Raw genomic sequence first — 18,598 nt, forward strand, 5'->3', positions numbered from 1 at the left:
AACTATACTGAGCTATCTCTATCCTAAGACAATGCACTAGGAAAGCACTAGGAATTCTTAAGCACTAGGAATACAGAGACAATCAAGGGGCAAGTCCCTTGCCTTCGAGTATACATAATCATTATAGCAAATGCTTAAATAGCACTTAGTATATAATTCACCACAGCAGTCTTATTATACTCCTTTTAAATAGGTGAGCAGAGGAAGCCACAGGGAAGTCATAGGGTCAAGCCAGAATTTGAACCTAGGTAGACTAGTACACTGTCCACGGCTTTAACTACTATGATAATATATATATATATATATATATATATATATATATGTCATATATATATCTATATAACTCCAAGTATTCCGAAGTTACAAAGCACTTATCTACCAAAACTCAAAAAGGAGCACACAAAATTGCATAGAAAATAAACATGTAAAAGGTCATAAATAAACCACAATATAACCTGCTCCACATAATATACTGACTGCAGTGTCCTGGGCCTCTCCCATCCTTAGGTAGCTGGAAATTACAATAAAATAATACTTTTCACTTTTGGAAGCCACACTATCTCTCATATCAACCAACCAATTACTTCCTTATAGAGAATAGGAAATTAACCTGAATATCAGAAAAAAAAAATATATATAGCATTACTGATGTAGAATCTTTATTTAAAGACAATAACTTCAATAGCAGAGGGAACTTTACCATTGCAGGCTTCAGATAACCTCTATATTTCTCAGATTTTATGCTAAATCATAAAATGCCATATTGTGTCTGAAGCTATTTTTTCAATAGTCCATTTTCTTAAATGGACTAGCAAAGCAGTAAATACTGAGGAAAATTTTGGCTCCCCAATCCTAAAGCCATTCTGATTATGCCTGGGTCATCATGGGGACATCATCGGAACTACCAGAGGACTGGCAGAAATACCAGTGGTCTAGCCAGCTTATAAATTAGAAATTATACAGAATCCAATTTTATTTTTTTGTTAAGTAATTCCTATGAGGTTTTTGGGATGTGAATGTAAAGTCCTTTGATGTGTAATCTTTATCCATTAGATAGGGAACAATGCCAATCCCCATCATAAATACGTTCCCAATCTGACACTGAAAATCCACTGTAGGGCATAGGACCTGCAAATAGGATATGAATCACACACATTCATCCACTCATTCAGACAATCCACAAATATTCATTTTTAAGTCTACTATATGCCAATAATGTACCGGGCTCTAAGATGCTACACCATGCTAAATGCTGAAACAGACATACTCAGTTCTGGCCCTCCTGGAACTTATGACCTACAGAAGTGCCTTCATTGTAAATGGTCAGGACTCAGCCAATGCTATTATCATCAGCAGGTGACCAAATGATAGAGCTTGCTTTCTAAACAAGCTCCACACTCTTTGCTTTCAACATTTTTGCTTTCCTTCAAGCCACATAATCCAGTGGTCAGTTTCTCCCAGTTAGTGAGGTTTGGGGAAAATGTACCCAGTGAACAATTCCTTGTGGCCTCACTCTTTCCTCACACTCTCCTCTGTGCTCTTGAGCTAAAGAGACCTGGATTCAAGTCACTTGCTCTAACCTTATTATTTTAAAATAGGGCTGCTCCTGCTTTGAGGATTTCCACGGGATCAACACAGTAGCAAAGCAGCACTGAATCAGAAGCAGGTAAATTTCAAAATGACAGCTCTAAAAATATCCACTCTCCTTTTGTTCTCCTCCTATCCCTTTGCTCTGAACACCTCTGCTCTGAGGCTTTGCCTTTACCCTTCTCTGATTACTGCTCCAAAAGGGTTTCCAAGAACCGGGAGTATTTATGGTTTCACTTGCTCCCAAGTCCTTGGTGGAAAAGGATGCTTGCTTTCTGATTCTTACTAATTCCACACTCACATTGTTAACACAAAAATCATCATTTAAAAAAAAATTTCCTCAGCTTCATATTTCATCTGGGCCAACACTGAAAGAATATTTTCAAAGAAACAATATCCTCTCTCCTTTGCTCTTCTGAGTTTCACGTTTTTACCTCCAGTCTCATTTTCAACCCTTATTACGGGATGCATCACCAAAATAGAAGAAAGTTCTTTCTGCTTTCCCTGTACCAGCCAATTATTCTACTTTGTTCTGTCTCTAACGAACAGAATGCGAAATCAACACAAAGCCTGATTATGTGACCTCTTCCAAGGGAAAGGTCTGAGAGTTGTCTATTTACTAATGAAGCTCAGTGTGTATTAAGGGTTGACTGAAGCAATCATCAGGAATTTTCATCCCTTAAATTAGTGTTTTCCACCAGATGCACATCGTTCATTTCAGATAATATAACTTTTAAGTTCAGGATACAACTGGACAAAAGAAAAGAAAAAAAAGTAACCAACACAACATTTGCAGTAATAACACAGTAACAGCTATCATCCTTCCCTGAGGAATTCAGCCTACTTTATGGACACAATTTAGTACAAACTCATAAGAAAGCTAACAAAGCCCAAAACCACTTCACAATAGTGTAGAGAGGTAAAGGTCAAAACTTATTACTGCCAGGCCCAGCAGACAATGGCACCTACTGAAAAGAGCACAGGACAGGAAAACCTGGAAGCCTGTGTTCCAGCTTCGGTTATTCCTGTAAGCATTGGTATGATCTGAGTGAACTCAGCCTGCCCTGCTTTTTCCGTTTATAAAAACCTACATCATCCTCTCATTAGAATGAAATGCCGCATCTGAAAAGTTGCAGATCTCTTTAGGAAAGAAACAAAACTCATGTTTCTAACCAAAATGGAATAATTCAGTCAATGGAGACATAATAAAAAGCTGCCATAAAGCAACTGTTTACTTGAAATCTATCTTTTGTGGTGTATTTATATGGGTAAGGAGTGTAAGGATATCATAAGTAGAGTTACCAATTCTTCCAGAAATCAAGGTCATTGAGTTCAGATTCCAACTTTGACCTTGACCCAGGCTTACAGAGATGTAACATGTCCCAATACCTCATATCCACCATACATGGGAGAAACAAGGTATGCAGACAGATCTTCTTCTAAGTATCCCATATGTAGTGGTTTTAATACAGGGTCTCAGATTCGTTGCCATTCTTCACATCCAGATGTGGGCATTTTCCCTTGAATTTGGGCAGGCTTTCCATGGCTTCAAACAGTAGAGCAGGGGTCAGTAAATTATGGCTGGTGGGCCAAATCTAGGCCTCTACCGGCTTTTATAAATGAAGCTTTATTGGAACACAGCCATGTTCCTTAGTATATGTATTGTTTGTGTCTGTTTTCACATCACAGCAGCGGAGCTAAGTAGTTGCAAAAGAGACTGTATGGCGTGTAAAGCCTAAAATATTGACCGTCTGACACTTTATGGAAAAAGGTCTCCAACGCCTGCAATAGTATAAAGTGATACTATGTAACATCTAAGACTAGGTCATAAAAGGTCATGCAGCTTTTGCATGATTCTCCTGGAATGCTTCAACCCTGAACGCTCATTCTTGGGATACTCTATCTTGAATCCTAACTACCACGTTATGAGAAGTCCAAGCCACATGGGCAGCCATCTATAGGCACTCCAGGCAACAGTCTTTGTTGGGCACAGTGTTCAAGTCATCCCATCTCAAGGGCCAGACATGTGAATTAAAATTATCTAGATGATTGCAGCCCCAGCCATTTGAATCCTCATGAGCTGAGGTTTCAGACATCAGTCACAGAGTAGAGACAAGCCATCTCCTCTGCGTACTGTTTGAATCGCTGACCCACAGAATCTGGGCACATATTACAATTTTTGTTTATTTCACCACTAAGTTTGGACTTCTTTATTATGTAGCAATAGATAACTACAGCACTGTGTCTGTACACAGGAGATCTACATTTCACAGAGCACATACTTTTAGATGTGAATGTTGACTGCTCAATTTCTAAGAAGAACGTATACACACATATAGGTACAAAATAGTTATGTATATGTAAATATTAGACCTATATAAACTAATCTATATTATCCATAAAATGAGGGGCCCTTGATAATGGCTAACATTTCTTTTCAGTATTTATTGTGTTCCAAGAACTGATAAATTCTTGCATTGTATGAATTTTTTTAACCCTCATAGCAACTCGCTGAGAGAAGTAATGTTATCTCTATATTATAGATGAGAAAACTGAGGCAAAAACAGATAACATGCTCAAGAGTACTCAACAAGTAAATTTTAGAGTCAAGATTGGAACCCAAGTTCTCAAGGTTTAGATCCCTTACTCTTAGTCACCAAGCTATATACTGAGTAAGGAGATGAAAGCTGAAGCCATTACCTCATGCTCAAGAAGGTAGACAGAAACTTAGCAGGCATGGTTGAAAGAAAACAGGACTTGGAGTCGTAAGTCCAGAGCCTGAGTTATGAAATGAATTCTCCTCTCATCTAGATATAGGTTTGTTTTTAGAAAATGAAAAAGATCACTGCATATTTTGATGGTTAATTTCTGTACTTAATGATTACAAAAGAATGGAATTTTACCAGGGAGCTATTTTGCAATGACATAACTTATTGATTCAAATTCAAACCTTTATTATAAATTCTTGATTCAAAAGCAAATCTTTATTAAGTCTCCGTTGCATCAGAAGTCTTTCCCATTCTTCATTTCTTTTAAAACCCTTTCCTGTCTACTCTTGGCCAAAGCTTGAAGCCTAATTTAACATTGGAAATAAAATAATGAAATAGTCATAACACAGCAATTCCAATGCCTACTGAAATGGAAGCTCTAAATAATTTTCCAGATAATTTAGGAAATCAAAAATATTTACATCATAGATGCAAAGAGAGAAGTTACTTGTGTAATAAAATAAATGGTGAGACAAAAAGTTTCTGGTCAAGTAGATTTGTTTAAATATGAACACTAATTTGAGCTCTATCCCGGTGCTAAAACCCAGTGACAGGTTGCATACAGTTTCTAAAGGGATAGTTCAGTGCATTGGGTCAAATTCATGACATAAAATGTGGTATTATTAGTAGTACTAGAAGACAGAGTGTGACTGTCTTCTTTGGGACATAGATAAAGACCCCAAGTTAGACAATATCAAGCACAAGTTATGTAGAATAAGATATTATCTCAGTCTTTGGAACATGTCATCCAGGATTGAACAAGAGGCAGATTTATTATGAAGTACATGAAGCCAGAGACAGTAAGCAATGAGTGGTAGTTGGTTAAAATAGACAGGTTTTAGAAGTAGAGGCAGGGATGTAGAAAACAAACTTAGGGTTACCAGGGGATTGTGGTGGGGAGGCTAAATTGGGAGATTGGGGCTGAAATATACACACTGCTATACATAAAATAGATAACTAATAAGAACCTGCTCTTCTTATTAGCACAGGGAACTCCACTCAATACTCTGTAATGGGCTATTTGGAAATGACTCTAAAAAAACCTAAAAGTGGATATATGTATATGTATAACGGATTCACTTTGCTGTACACGTGAAATTAACACAACACTGTAAATCAACTATATTCCAATAAAAATTTTTTTAAAAATAGGTTTTAAGAACCATAGTCAGGGAGCAGTGTGGATTGGAAAGACCTGGCAAGAAATGTTTCTGCATCCTCAGACAATGCTCCCCAAGCTGGCTATTGCAAGGGTGAGCATTTAAGAGATCTTTGACCTAAGGAGGACAGGAGATTAACAATCAACCCCAATGTGCATGAATTATTCTCCTCTGTGTTATCAGAAATCAGATGGCATCCTAGAGCAAGGGTCAGCAGATCTTTTCTGTAAAGGGTCAGATAGTAAATATTTTGGATTTTGTGTACCATACCTCTCCGTTGCAACTGCCTATCTGCTGCTGTAGCACAGAAACAGCCATGCACCATACATTAATGAATGGGTGTGGCTGTGTTCAAGCAAAATGTTATGTACAAAACCAGGAGTCAAGCGAGATCTGATCAGTGGGCCAGAGTTTGAGGACCCCAGTTCTGGGTCAGTGTTCACAGCTGAATGAGTCATGAGGCCTTAAGTTCCAGTTCTCACTGTACTAATTTCTACCTGGGTGAACTTGGGTTCATCCTTTTATTTATATGGGCCACTATATTAGTCAAGCTTCTCCAGAAAAACAGAACCAACAGCATGTGTATACAATGTGCCCATATATATTGATAGATATAGATCTAGATATCAATAATGATACCTAGATCTATATCCATATCTATATAAAGATAGAGAAAGAGAGAGAGAGATTTTAAACAATTGGTTCACACAATAATAGAGGCTTGGTCAATTCAAAATCTGCAGGTTAGGCTGTCTAGAGACTCTAGGAAGAGTTGCAGTTCAATTTCTGTAGGTCTTCTGGCAGAATTCCTTTTTGCGACAGGGAGGTCAGTCTTTGTTTTATTAAGAGCTTCAACTGATTGGATGAGGCGCACCCATACTATGGAGGATAATCTGCTTTACTCGAAGTCCAACACCAATTTAAATATGAATTTCATCCAAAACACCATCACGGAGACTACCCTGGTGGCGCAGTGGTTAAGAATCCGCTTGCAAATGCAGGGGACACAGGTTTGAGCCCTGGTCTGGGAAGATCCCATGTGCCGTGGAGCAAATAAGCCCGTGCACCACAGCTACTGAGCCCGTGTACCTAGAGCCCATGCTCTGCAACAAGAGAAGCCACCACAATGAGAAGCCTGCACACCACAACAAAGAGTAGCCCTTGCTTGCTGCAAATAGAGAAAGCCCACGTGTGACAACGAAGACCCAACGCAGCCAAAAATATAAATAAATAAATAAATAAAAATTGTAAAAAAACACGAAAACACCATCACAGAAATATCCAGAATAATATCTGACCAAATAACTGGGCATGGTGGCCCAGACAAATTGACATAGAAAATTAACCACCTAAGCCATAGTTTTGTCATCTTTTACTGAGAAATTTGACTTATCTGAACTATTTTGATAACTAGAAGATACCTTCTAGAGGTAACACCCTCAGGTTTTTACATGATAGGCAGCAGAGGGAAAGAGCCCATTTGTCCAGTCCGATGACACCTAAAGGATAAAATTCTGTCTTCTCTTTCCAACCCACAAGGATGAATGCCAAAAATACATCACTTATATCTGCTTTAGCTAACATAGGATAGGTCTGGAACAGACCTATGCTCCCAGTAAGCCTCATGAAATGCTATTTCATTAAGGGGAGACTTTACTTGCTAAGATTAGAAGCAAAAGAGGGTGGTGGATGAAACACTGCCCAAGGATATAAGTTCATGCAAGGAAGCAGGAGAGAGAATGGGTATCCGAAGATGTGCGCTCTAAGCCAACACTAATTCCACAGCATCAGGTTATAATTCAGGGAGCACAACTGCTGGGGGTTTTTTCCCCCTCTTTTTTTCCCCCAAAGAGGGACAAATCAAGCATACTGACAAAGGAAGAGCATTAGTCACCACAGATAAATTCCTTTTTAGAGGTGATCTCACAAATAATTTGGCTCAGTGTAGACTATGATTTGGTTCCAAAAACCATAAGCTAGAGCATTTCATTCCAGGTCCCTCCTCAAATATCCATGATAGGTAGAAATTTGGCATCGGTAGTTCTTGAAATCTCCCCAGGTGATTATAATATGCAACCAGGGCTGAGAATCTGGAGATGTAGAGAGAATTTAAATTGAACTTTAGTTAAACAGTAAAACAAGCTCTGACTCTACTGGCTGGAGCTAGAAAAGGGATATGCATTTACTGGGATGAGAAGATAAAGAAAACCAGGGAGTAAATCAAATGCTTTACACCTGTGCTTAGCTAATTGTTACTCAGATAATTCAGACAATCTTACAGCACCTGAACCCTGAAATTCCTTAGTTCTGTTTAAAAAAAAAGTAACTCTTCAAGTAACCGAACTCTGAGAATCATGTAAATCATAAAGAAAAAGAAGAAATCTCATTTTTTGAATTAGTTGATTTCATATATACTGTTTCACTTTCATGATATTAACTAGTTAGCTTTCTTTCCATTTTATGTTTGAGGAAAGTAAGGCTTTAAAAATCTTAGTAATTTTCTCAAGGTCACTTGTTAAGGGTGTGGTAGGCAGCATAATGGCTCCTAAAAATGCCCTCACCCTAATCCCTAGAACCTATTAATATGTTACCTTACATGGTGAAGAGGACTTTGCAGATATGACTGAAGTTACAGACCTTGAGAAAGATTATCCTGGATTACCTCATGGAACAAATCTAATTGCATGAGTCCTTAAAAGTAGAAAACCATTCCCAACTGTAGAAAGAGAAAGAGAGAGATGTCTTAATAGAAGCAGAATCAGAGAGATTCAACATTTTGGGTTTTGTAGGTGGAGAAAGGGGACTCTGAGTCAAGGACTACAAGTGACCGCTGGAAGCGGATAAAGTCCAGGGAACAGAAACACCCCTAAGAGCCTCCAGAAAAGAATGTAGCTCTGCCAACACTTTTTTTTCTTTTTTAACCATCTATATTGGAGTATAACTGATTTACAATGGTGTGTTAGTTTCTGCTTCATAACAAAGTGAATCAGCTATACGTATACATATATCCCCATATCTCCTCCCTCTTGCATCTCCCTACCACCCTCCATTCCCGATCGCACCCTTGTAGGTGGACACAAAGCACAGAGCTGATCTCCCTGTGCTTTGCGGCTGCTTCCCACTAGCTATCTATTTTACATTTGGTAGTGTATATAAGTCCATGCCACTCTCTCACTTCATCCCAGATTACCCTTCCCCCTTCCTGTATCCACAAGTCCACTCTCTACGGCTGCGTCTTTATTCCTGCCCTGCCCCCTAGGTTCTTCATAACCATTTTTTCTTTTTTTTAGATTCCATATATATGTGTTAGCATACGGTATTTGTTTTTCTCTTTCTGACTTACTTCACTCTGTAGGACAGTCTCTAGGTCAATCCACCTCACTACAAATAACTCAATTTCATTTCTTTTTATGGCTAAGTAATATTCCATTGTATATATGTGCCACATCTTTATCCATTCATCTGTCGATCCTGCCAACACTTTTACTTTACTCAATTGAGACCAATGTCAGACTTGTAAGGTAATCAATTTACATTGTTTTGAGTCACTATATTTGTGGTAATTTGTATGAAAGCAATAAAAAACTATTACAGGGGTCCTACAGGAGCCAGGCTATATATTTATACTTAAGTATTTCTGAAATGAATTTAACCTTGTGATTGACAGCAGCAGCAGCTTCCAAGGGATCCCACCACACACCTGAGGCAAAAGCAGCCTAATACAAAGCAGTGACAGCAGCAGGTCACTGCCCCACACTTGGGGTAGAGGGGGACTTGATCTACTGTAGCAGCAGCATAGCCTGAATGGGAACCCATCCTCCTGTGGCACTAGTCCCATCAACATTAGTCTAATCTGCTAGCACCTGCTGCGCCAACAGGCCCAACATATACAAACCCTCCAACTCAGCAGCATTAAGTGAGCCAGACTCAGTGTTTCCTGAAACTCATATCCAATGGCACTGGAAAGCCCAGATATCACCTAATGTTATGAAAACATAAAAAAAAAACAATAACAGAAGACTGGGAACTTCAGAAAGAAAAGGGGAACAATGGAATGGGTGAAAACAAATGGGGTAAATATAAGAGACTATCATTAGCCTCATGAGTTTCTTAAATACTATCTGATGGTCAAAGCAAATATTATGACACCATCTGATGTGGTTCTCAATGTAGAGAAAGGAAATACTACAGAAAATCATACTTTAAAACTGGGGAATATTAAGAGACTAAATGGAAGTAAAATTTTGAAACTTCACTTGAAGTAATAAAACACTGATTCCAGTAGGCTATGGTAAGTTACATATGTATACTGTGATGCCAAAAGTAACCACTAAGAAAACTATACAAACAGTATACACAAATGATTATAAATAAATTAAATTAAAATGGACTTATTAAAAAATGTTTAAGTAACCCACCAGGCAAAATAAGAGAAACACAGGATTGAGAAACTAAGGTAAAAGACAAAACAAAAAATAAAATGGTAGACCTAATCTTTAACATAGCAATAATTACATTAACTGTAAATGATCTAAATAACCAAGTCAAAGACAGAGATTGGAAGAGTAGATTAAAAATTCACAAGCATGATCCAACTATATACTGTCTATAAGAAGTTTACTTTAAACATCATGATATAGGGAGTTCAAAGTAAAAGGAAGATAATGATATATCATGTGAACGTTAATCAGAAAAAGTAGGAATGGCTATATTAATATCAGATAAAGTAGACTTCAGAGCAAAGGAAATTATTAGGGGCAAACAGGGTCATTACATAAAGATAACAGGAATAATCCACCTAGATGACCCAATGATACAAAATGTGTGTGCACCAAACAACAGAACTTCAAAATACATGAAGCAAACACTGAAAAAAGTAGTAAAAGGAGAAAATTTTAAATCCACAATTATTATTTGAGACTTCAGCACAGCAATTTATAGAACTACCAGAGAGAAAAATCAGCAAGAATATGGAAGAAATGAAAACATCATCAATCAATAGGATATAACTGACATTTAAAGAACACACTCAGTAACAGCAGAATACATATTCAAGTGTCCATGGAATATTCACTCATATACTATATACTGGGCAATAAAAAGAACCTTAGCAGATTTAAATTGTAATGTGCCTAAGTGTTGGATGCTAAGACTCAGAGGTTTTCTTATTTCTTTCATTTATATATTCATAAAAAGTTAGCAGATTTAAAAGAATTAAAATCATAGAGTATGTTCTCTAGCCATAATGGAATCAGACTAGAAATCAATAACAGAAAGACAACAGGAAAATCTTCAATCACGTGAAAACTAAACATCACAATTCCAAATAACTCATGGGTAAAAAAGACAGCATCAAGGAAATATTTTTTAATGCATAGAATAAAAGGAAATGGAGATATAACAGATCAAAGTTTGCAGAATGAAGTGAAAGCAATGCTGAAAGAGAAGTCTATAGCACTAAATTGGGAAAGAAAGTGTTTCAAAGCAATAATCTAATTTTCTATATTACAACAGTAAAAAAGGAAGAGGAAAAAACACTAAACAAGCAGAAAGAAGGAAATAATAAAGATGAAATAGAAATCCATGAAACTGAAAACAGGAAAATAGGGGGGAAAATCAATGAAACAAAAGGCTGGTTCTTGGAAATAAACAATCTAATCAATAAAGATCTAGCAAGACTGATAAAGATAAAAAGATGGATGGCACAAATCACAGATATCAGAAATGCAACCAGGGATACCATGGCATATCCTGCAGGTTAATGAGGAACAAGTTGTTATGAGCAAGTCTACACTATAAATTGAAAAATGTAGGTGAAATGGGCCAATGCTTCTACACTCAAAACTACCAAAACTCAGCCAAGATGAAATAGATAATCTCAGTTTTCCTGTAACCATTAGAAACACTGTTTTTTCATTTAAAAACTCCCAAAAGGAATATTCAGGCTTAGATGTTTCACTTTTACCCAAGACATAAAGAATTAACACCAATTTTACATGATTTGATAAGAAATAGAAGTAGAAGGAACAGTTCCTAATTAAATTTATGAAGCCAGTATTACCTTGATACCAAAACCGGACAGGGATACGATAGAAAGAAGAAAACTACAGACCAATATTTTTTATGAAATTGGCTGTAAAAATCCTCTGCCAAATATTAGCAAATTAAATCCAGAAATATATAAAAAGAATAATATACCATGACCAAGTGGCATTTATTCTAGTTATGCAAAGTTGGTTAAATATTTTAAAATCAAACAATGTTATCCACCATATCCAATAGATTAAAGGGAAAAGTCATGTGATCCTATCCAATAATGCAGAGAAAGCACTTGACAAAATCCAATCCCATTCATGATTTTAAAAAAAGAAGAAAAAAGAACTCCAAGCAAACTAGGAATAGAAAAGGAACATACTGAAACTCATAAAGATGATCTACAAACAACCTATACCGAGATTATATTTAACCGTGAAAGACTGAATGCTTTCTCTGTAAGATCAGAAACAAGGCACAGATATCTGCTCTCACCACTTTTATTAAATGTATTACTGGAGGTTCTAGTAAGAAAATAAAGCAAAAATAAATAAATACATACATTTAAAAGTTAAATTTTTAAAAAGTTCATTTAAAGGATAAAAGGACTATTCCTACTATGTTGAATAGGAAGGAATATATCCTACTGAATGTTGAAGAGTAATATATCCTATTATATTGCCTAAGGAAAAGTAAAACTGTCTGTGTCTGAAGAGGACATGATAATCTAAATGGAGAAAATACCAAGGAATCCACAAAAAGCTTGAGAAATAATATTAGTTTGTAAATGTTTTAGAGTACAAGATCAACACAATTTTATCACATTATATATTAATAACAAATGTGTAGAAGCTTAAATTAAAATATGTGATGCCATTTACAACTGACCTAAATAAATACTTAAATACAAGCCCAATAGGACATTTATAGGACCTCTATACTGAAAATTACAAAATGCTGATGAAGAAAAATTTTAAAGTCCCAAACAAATAGGGAGACATACCTTGTTCATGGATTAGGAAACACAACATAATAAAGATGTCAATTCTCCCCAAGTTAAGAGGCTTAACACAATTACTCTTAAAATGCCCTCAAGGTTTTTGCGGATATAGACAAGCTTTTTCTAAGATTTGTATGGTAAGAAGAGGCTGAAGAATAGCTAAAACAATTTGTAAAGGAAGATTAAAATGGGAGGAATTAATCCACCCAATTTCAAGACTTTGCAGTAATTTTGGAGGGTAGATACATAGATCAATGGAATGGAATAGAGAACCCAGAAATAGACTGACATAAATACATTTAACCTGTTTTTGACAGCAGTGCAAAAGCTATCAAGGAAGAATAGACATTTCAAAAAATGGTACTGAAACAGTTGGACATCCCTTGACAAAAACAAACAAAAAATGAACCTTAACCTAAACCTCCACACCTTACACAAAAATTAAATCAAAGTGGATCATAATCTTAAATGTAAAAGCAGGACATTTTTAGAAAAAAAAATAGAAAATCTTTGGCATCTAGAACTAGGTGAATAATTCTTAGACTTGACACCGAAAGTATGATCAATAAAAGCAAAAACTGATAAATTGTATCTCATCAAAATGAGTTAAAAATGCTTCATAGAAGATCCTTTTAAGTGGATGAAAACTCAGATTACACAGTGGGAAAACATATTTGAAAATCCCATATGAGACAGATGACTTGTATCTATAATATACAAAGAACTCTCCAAACAACTTAAAAAAATCCAACTAGAAAATAGGCAGAGGACAGGAACAGACATTTCATGGAAGAGAATATACACATGGCAAAGAAGCACATGAAAAGATGCTCAACATCATTAGCATTAGGGAAATGCAAATTAAGACCATAATGAGATATCAGAGAATAACTAAAATTATAGTGACAACATCAAATGCTGGCGAGTACGTAGAAAAGTTATATCACGTCACTGGTGGGAAAATAAAATGGTTTAGCCACTCTGAGAAACAGCTTGACAGTCTCTTTTAATCCTAAAAGTAGATTCACCCTACAACGCAGTACTTGTACTCTTGAGCATTTATCCAAAAGAAACAAAAACTTAATTAAGTTCCCACAGAAACTTACACATAAATGTTCATAGCAGTTTTATTTATCATAGCCAATAACTGGCAACTACCCAAATGTCTTTCAATGGATGAATGTTGAAACAAATTGTGATAAAATCTTATGATAGAATACTACGGAGCAACGAAAAGGAACAAATTATTAATATATGCAAAAATTAAAATGAACTTCAAGGGAATGATGCTGAAGAAAAAATTTTTAAAAGCCAATCTCCGAAGATTAAGTAATTCATGATTATGTTTACGTATTATTCTTAAAATAACAAAACTGTGGAGATAGAGAACAGATTAGAAGTTGCCAAGGGTTAGAGATGGGGGTAGAAGGTACAGTGGGGAAACTTTGTGAGGTTTTTGTGGTCCCAGTACAAATAATACAGCACTCTTGGTTTTAATCCCTAAAGATTTTTAAAAACAATTCCTAATAAGAGTTGTCCAGATATTTAGCAATGGCAGCAGATTACAGGTATAGCTCCCCAACATGACAACTTCAAAAGAGATTGTACTAATTCAATGCATATGTTAATTTTAAAAAGGCCAGTCACAGTACTTAAATGGTATATATCTTAACGATATTATTCTAAGTATCTAGCTGTACCAGATGGACTAGCAGGATTTTCTGTACATTCAATCTTATTTAAGACAGTAAATCTTATAATAAGAGAGTTAAAAAAAGAAAAAGAAAAACAAACAAACCTCAACTACAGTTGGATATTCTCATAGGAAGATGAGGTGAAAATATGTAGCAGTGGTTCAAAAGCTTAAGCAGTGGCACCTAAATTTGGCTGCATATTAGAATCATCTGAAGCACTTTTTAAAAACCCTCACACTGACTGTTGGTCATCCTAGACCAATAAAATAACTTTAAATCTCCTCAGACGATGCCAGTGTCTAGCCAGAACTGAGAACCAGCAGACTAAGCAGAAGGGGATGTTTCTACAAAGATTTCTTAACAATAAGTCCTTTCACCCAATCAGATTTACCTTCCCACAAAGGGGTAAAGAAGGCTAGATGCTGACCATACTTGCTTAGCTTTAATTAGCACTTGTGACTCGCCCAAATCCTAGATCATGTTTCCCCTAAATTTCATGTTATTCCCTAAGTTTTTCAAATCCAGGGCTAAGGGGTTTGCCAGGATGAGGTTTTAAGTGTTCACACAGGGGAAGTCCCTGGCAAACCAGGACAGCGGTCACTACATTGAATTGTAAAGCATCCTAAATAACCCTGCCACTGCTCCCAGATACTAGTCTGTGCCAACCAGTGGAGAAAAGGCATTCTCCATTACTACCACGGCAAATGCTGCTGTACTTGCCTTGGCTACTCCCTATCTTTTCCAGGCATCACTCCCCTTCACCTGCTGGTGGACACTTTGGCCAGCTGACAATGCAGATATTTTCAAACTTTAAGGTGAATAAAAATCATATGGAGGGCCTGTTATAACAGAGATCACTGAGCCCCACTAGAGTTGCTGATTCCATAGGGCTGGGATAGGGCCCTAAAACTTGAATATCTGACACATTATCAGGGGACGCTGGTAAAGCTGGTCAAGTTGTTACTGAATGCAGGTTCATGTGTCTGAAGCACAGTGAGGCCAAACAAACCTAAAGGTTGGAGTCTGGAGAAGAGAAAGGTTTATTGCAGGATCGAGCAAGGAGAGGGGTGGTCCGTGTTCCAAAACCCCTGAAATCTCCAAAGGATTTCAGCAAAGCATTTTTAAAGGCCAGGTGAGGGAGGGACATCCCAGGGCATGTGATCAGCTGGTGCACAATCCTCTGATTGGCTGATGTTGAGGCCACAAGGCAGGTAACATTATCCATCCTTAGGTGCCAGGAGGTCTGAGGGCTACGTGCTCATGATCATCAAGGAGTTCATTTCTTCCATTGGGTGGTGGTTTTTAGCATCTGAAAACTCAAGAAATATGCCTGAGATACTATTATCTGAGTACTTCAGAGAGAAACTACAATAGAGGATATGGGGGATGGGTCTGTCCTAGGAAGGCCCCATAGGGTACTGCTTGGTTACAAGGTGACCATACTTTGAGAACCACTGCTCTAGTGGCTTGGAATGTTAAGAAAGCAATGGAAGAATCCCTTCCCAGATCTAGATTCTAGTATCACCAGCTATTTTGGTGGGAGGAAGGGTAAGTTTTGTCCTTGCTTGGACTTCTTGTTCATTTATATCAAAGCCTATTTGAGGCAGTGCGTTCGGCAGTCCTGCAGATCTGTCTTTTGCTTCAACAGTGTTTGGAATGAACAGACCCAGGGACGCTCCTTGCTCCAGCCCCCGACCACCTTCCAACCTTTCTTCCTTTCGCAACCTTTGGAATCAGACACTCAGCTATCCTCAGCCTCCAGGACAGGCCAACACCAGTTTTTGAGCTTAGCTCCTTATCACTGATCAACCACGAGTTCACAGGTTCGTCAGAATTATTCCACCGAGGTGGAGGCCGCCGTCCACCGCCTGTTCAACATGCATCTGTGGACACTTACCTCTCTCTGAGCATCTATTTCGACAGCAACAATGGGACTCTGGACAGTATGGGCCACATTTTTCGCCAACTGGCTGAGGAGAAGTGTGAGGGTGCCCAGCGCCTCTTGAAAATGCAAAACCAGTGCTGCGGCCGCGCCCTCTTCCAGGATGCGCAGAAGCCTTCTCAGGATGAGTGGGGTAAAACCCAGGATGCTGTGGAAGCCGCCATTCTTAGGGAGAAGAATCTGAACCAGGCACTAACGGATCTGCGCGCCCTGGGTCCTGCCCGTGCAGACTCCCAGTTCTGTGATTTCCTGGAGAGCCGCTTCCTGGAGGAGCAGGTAAAACTCATCCAGAAGATGGGAGACCACCTGACCAACCTCCGCAGGCTGGCTGGTCCGCAGGCTGTGCTGGGCGAGTATCTCTTTGAAAGGCTCACCCTCGAGCCAAACAGGAGTCTCTGAAGTCCAGCCGCGTCTGAGGAGACCCTCTGGCGTCAGAGCTTCTGCCTGAAGCCCCACTCTGCAGCCACTAGGCAGCTTTGTAACCGCCCTGGAGCCCTCTCCCAAGCCTTGGACCAAATGGAAACAATAATGCTTTTTGCAGAAGGAAAAAAAAAGCCTATTTGAAATACAAACAGAATAAAGTGAAAAAAAGAAATATATACATATATTCACGTTCTTTTAACATATGAATTGCCCCACTTTATCTGTGTGAAATAAGTTTGTTCCCATTATTGGGCTGGTTCTCAAGCTTTGCTGCTCGTTTGAATTACCTAAAGAGCTTTGAAGAAAAACATTGGTGTCTGGGTCCCAGCCCCAGAGATTTTGATTCAGTAGGTCTAGGGAGGAGCCTGGGCACGGGAAGGTCTCAGAGTTCCCCAGGTGATTCTAATGTGCAGCAACTTTGTGAACCACCTCTTGGCTTCAATGCAGCTAGTCATCAGATATTAAATCTAAGACACATGGACTACTAGTGCGTGAGCTCTGTCGCTAGGTGTATTCCATTTTCTTTCTCCTGGAAGATTCGTGCCAGGGAAAATGATTGATAGTTGTGTTACTTCTCTGAAATGGATGGAAATTTCCAATTAGCGTGAACAGGGGAGGGTGAATGGGTGAATGCAATAAGGTGTATCATTTACGTATTGCCCTATGTGTATGGCTAGAAGCTTTTGCAACTGAGGTCTGCCCTACTTTTCATGCTAATGGTAATGCTTGTCCTCCTAATGCAGCCATAAACTTTATAAGCCCATAGGTAGACAGCATCACAAAATATTTACCCCTCCCCACTGGCCCACTCTCAAGCTTCACTCCCCTTCCCCAATACACAAATGTACATCAATGCGCTTGAGACCAATATCAACATACTGACCTTCAATTCTTCTACTCTGCAGCTTCCCTCTTATCAGGAGATGTCAGCATTTAGTGCAAGGACAAATGCTTGCCTCTTGAGGAGTAATGTAGACAAAGCCTCCAAGAGACAAATAGCCCTCAGGGAGGGGGAAAAAGTCTTTCAAAAAGGTTGATGCCCAGAGGAGGCATTTTCAGTCATCTCAGCTTAGAGGTCAAATATCCAAAATTAAAAAGGTTAAAAAAAAGAAGAAGAAAGCAAGGAAGAAAAGAAGGAAACAATTTTCTTATCTCATAGTAATAAGGCAGTTTTCCTTAAAAAAAAAAAGACTTAAATTCTCTTTCCTAATCAAAATGTGCTTTTCCATCTTTAGACTATTCCTCTTATATCCTGTATTATTCATGATGTTTAATTCTTGAAATAGCACATGGCTGAAAACAGAAGCTAACCTCTTGTTCACTATGAATTGAATCTTCTTTTCCTAGGACCCGTCTACAATGTACAATTTGGGGTTGGCCAACATAATTATTTTCTCTGAAATACGTTACAGCATTTTGCCTTTTCAATATATAGTTATACAATACATTGATAACACAACATATTTAATATAGTCAATATAGTAAATACAGCTATAACACACATGATATGATGCCACTTTGGTGATTTTCTTCATCCATGTAATTCTGAAATTTGACAGTATAGTTTTCATATTCTAATGAGCTGAGTATTACCTTTGCAAGGATAGAAAAATAAAATAAATTCATAATATTCTTGTGTGGTTTGCCCCTGGGGTGGATTACCATAATGGGGGGATATTTGAGCCTTTCCCCAAGTCATTAAAAATCCTCCAGCGAGCAGCCCCTTGTCCTCTCCAGGGAGTGGGGGGAAAGGATCTTTAATCATAATAATCCTGGGGGGAGAAATCTCGGAAATAAGACATCTGCTTCTGTGCCTTGTTGTTTTGCAGAATAGCAATGATTGCCTTAGCAGCTTCTATTGCCATATGTATACAATAAGTAAATGAACAGAAAATTGAATGAACGCATAAAAGAAGGATAAACCCACCCAGCTTAACAAACCCACTCTCTCACCTGCTGTGCCCCGAAACATGAAAGAAAGAATCATGGGA

The 18,598-nt window shown here is 38.0% G+C and overlaps 1 pseudogene across 1 annotated transcript in view; it reads left to right on the plus strand.

Moving 5' to 3' along the window:
- The window catches only part of LOC308611559 (ferritin light chain-like), a 36,533-nt pseudogene extending 19,866 nt beyond the window's left edge, over positions 1–16,667 (plus strand). The window contains exon 2 of the transcript in view: positions 16,059–16,667. The product of the transcript in view is annotated as a ferritin light chain-like (transcript). The remainder of the gene's footprint in view (positions 1–16,058) is intronic.
- The last annotated feature ends 1,931 nt before the right edge of the window (positions 16,668–18,598 follow it).

Source organism: Mesoplodon bidens (genome assembly GCF_964165515.1).
Source record: "Mesoplodon bidens genome assembly, contig: HAP1_SCAFFOLD_302, whole genome shotgun sequence".
Taxonomy (NCBI): domain Eukaryota; kingdom Metazoa; phylum Chordata; class Mammalia; order Artiodactyla; family Ziphiidae; genus Mesoplodon; species Mesoplodon bidens.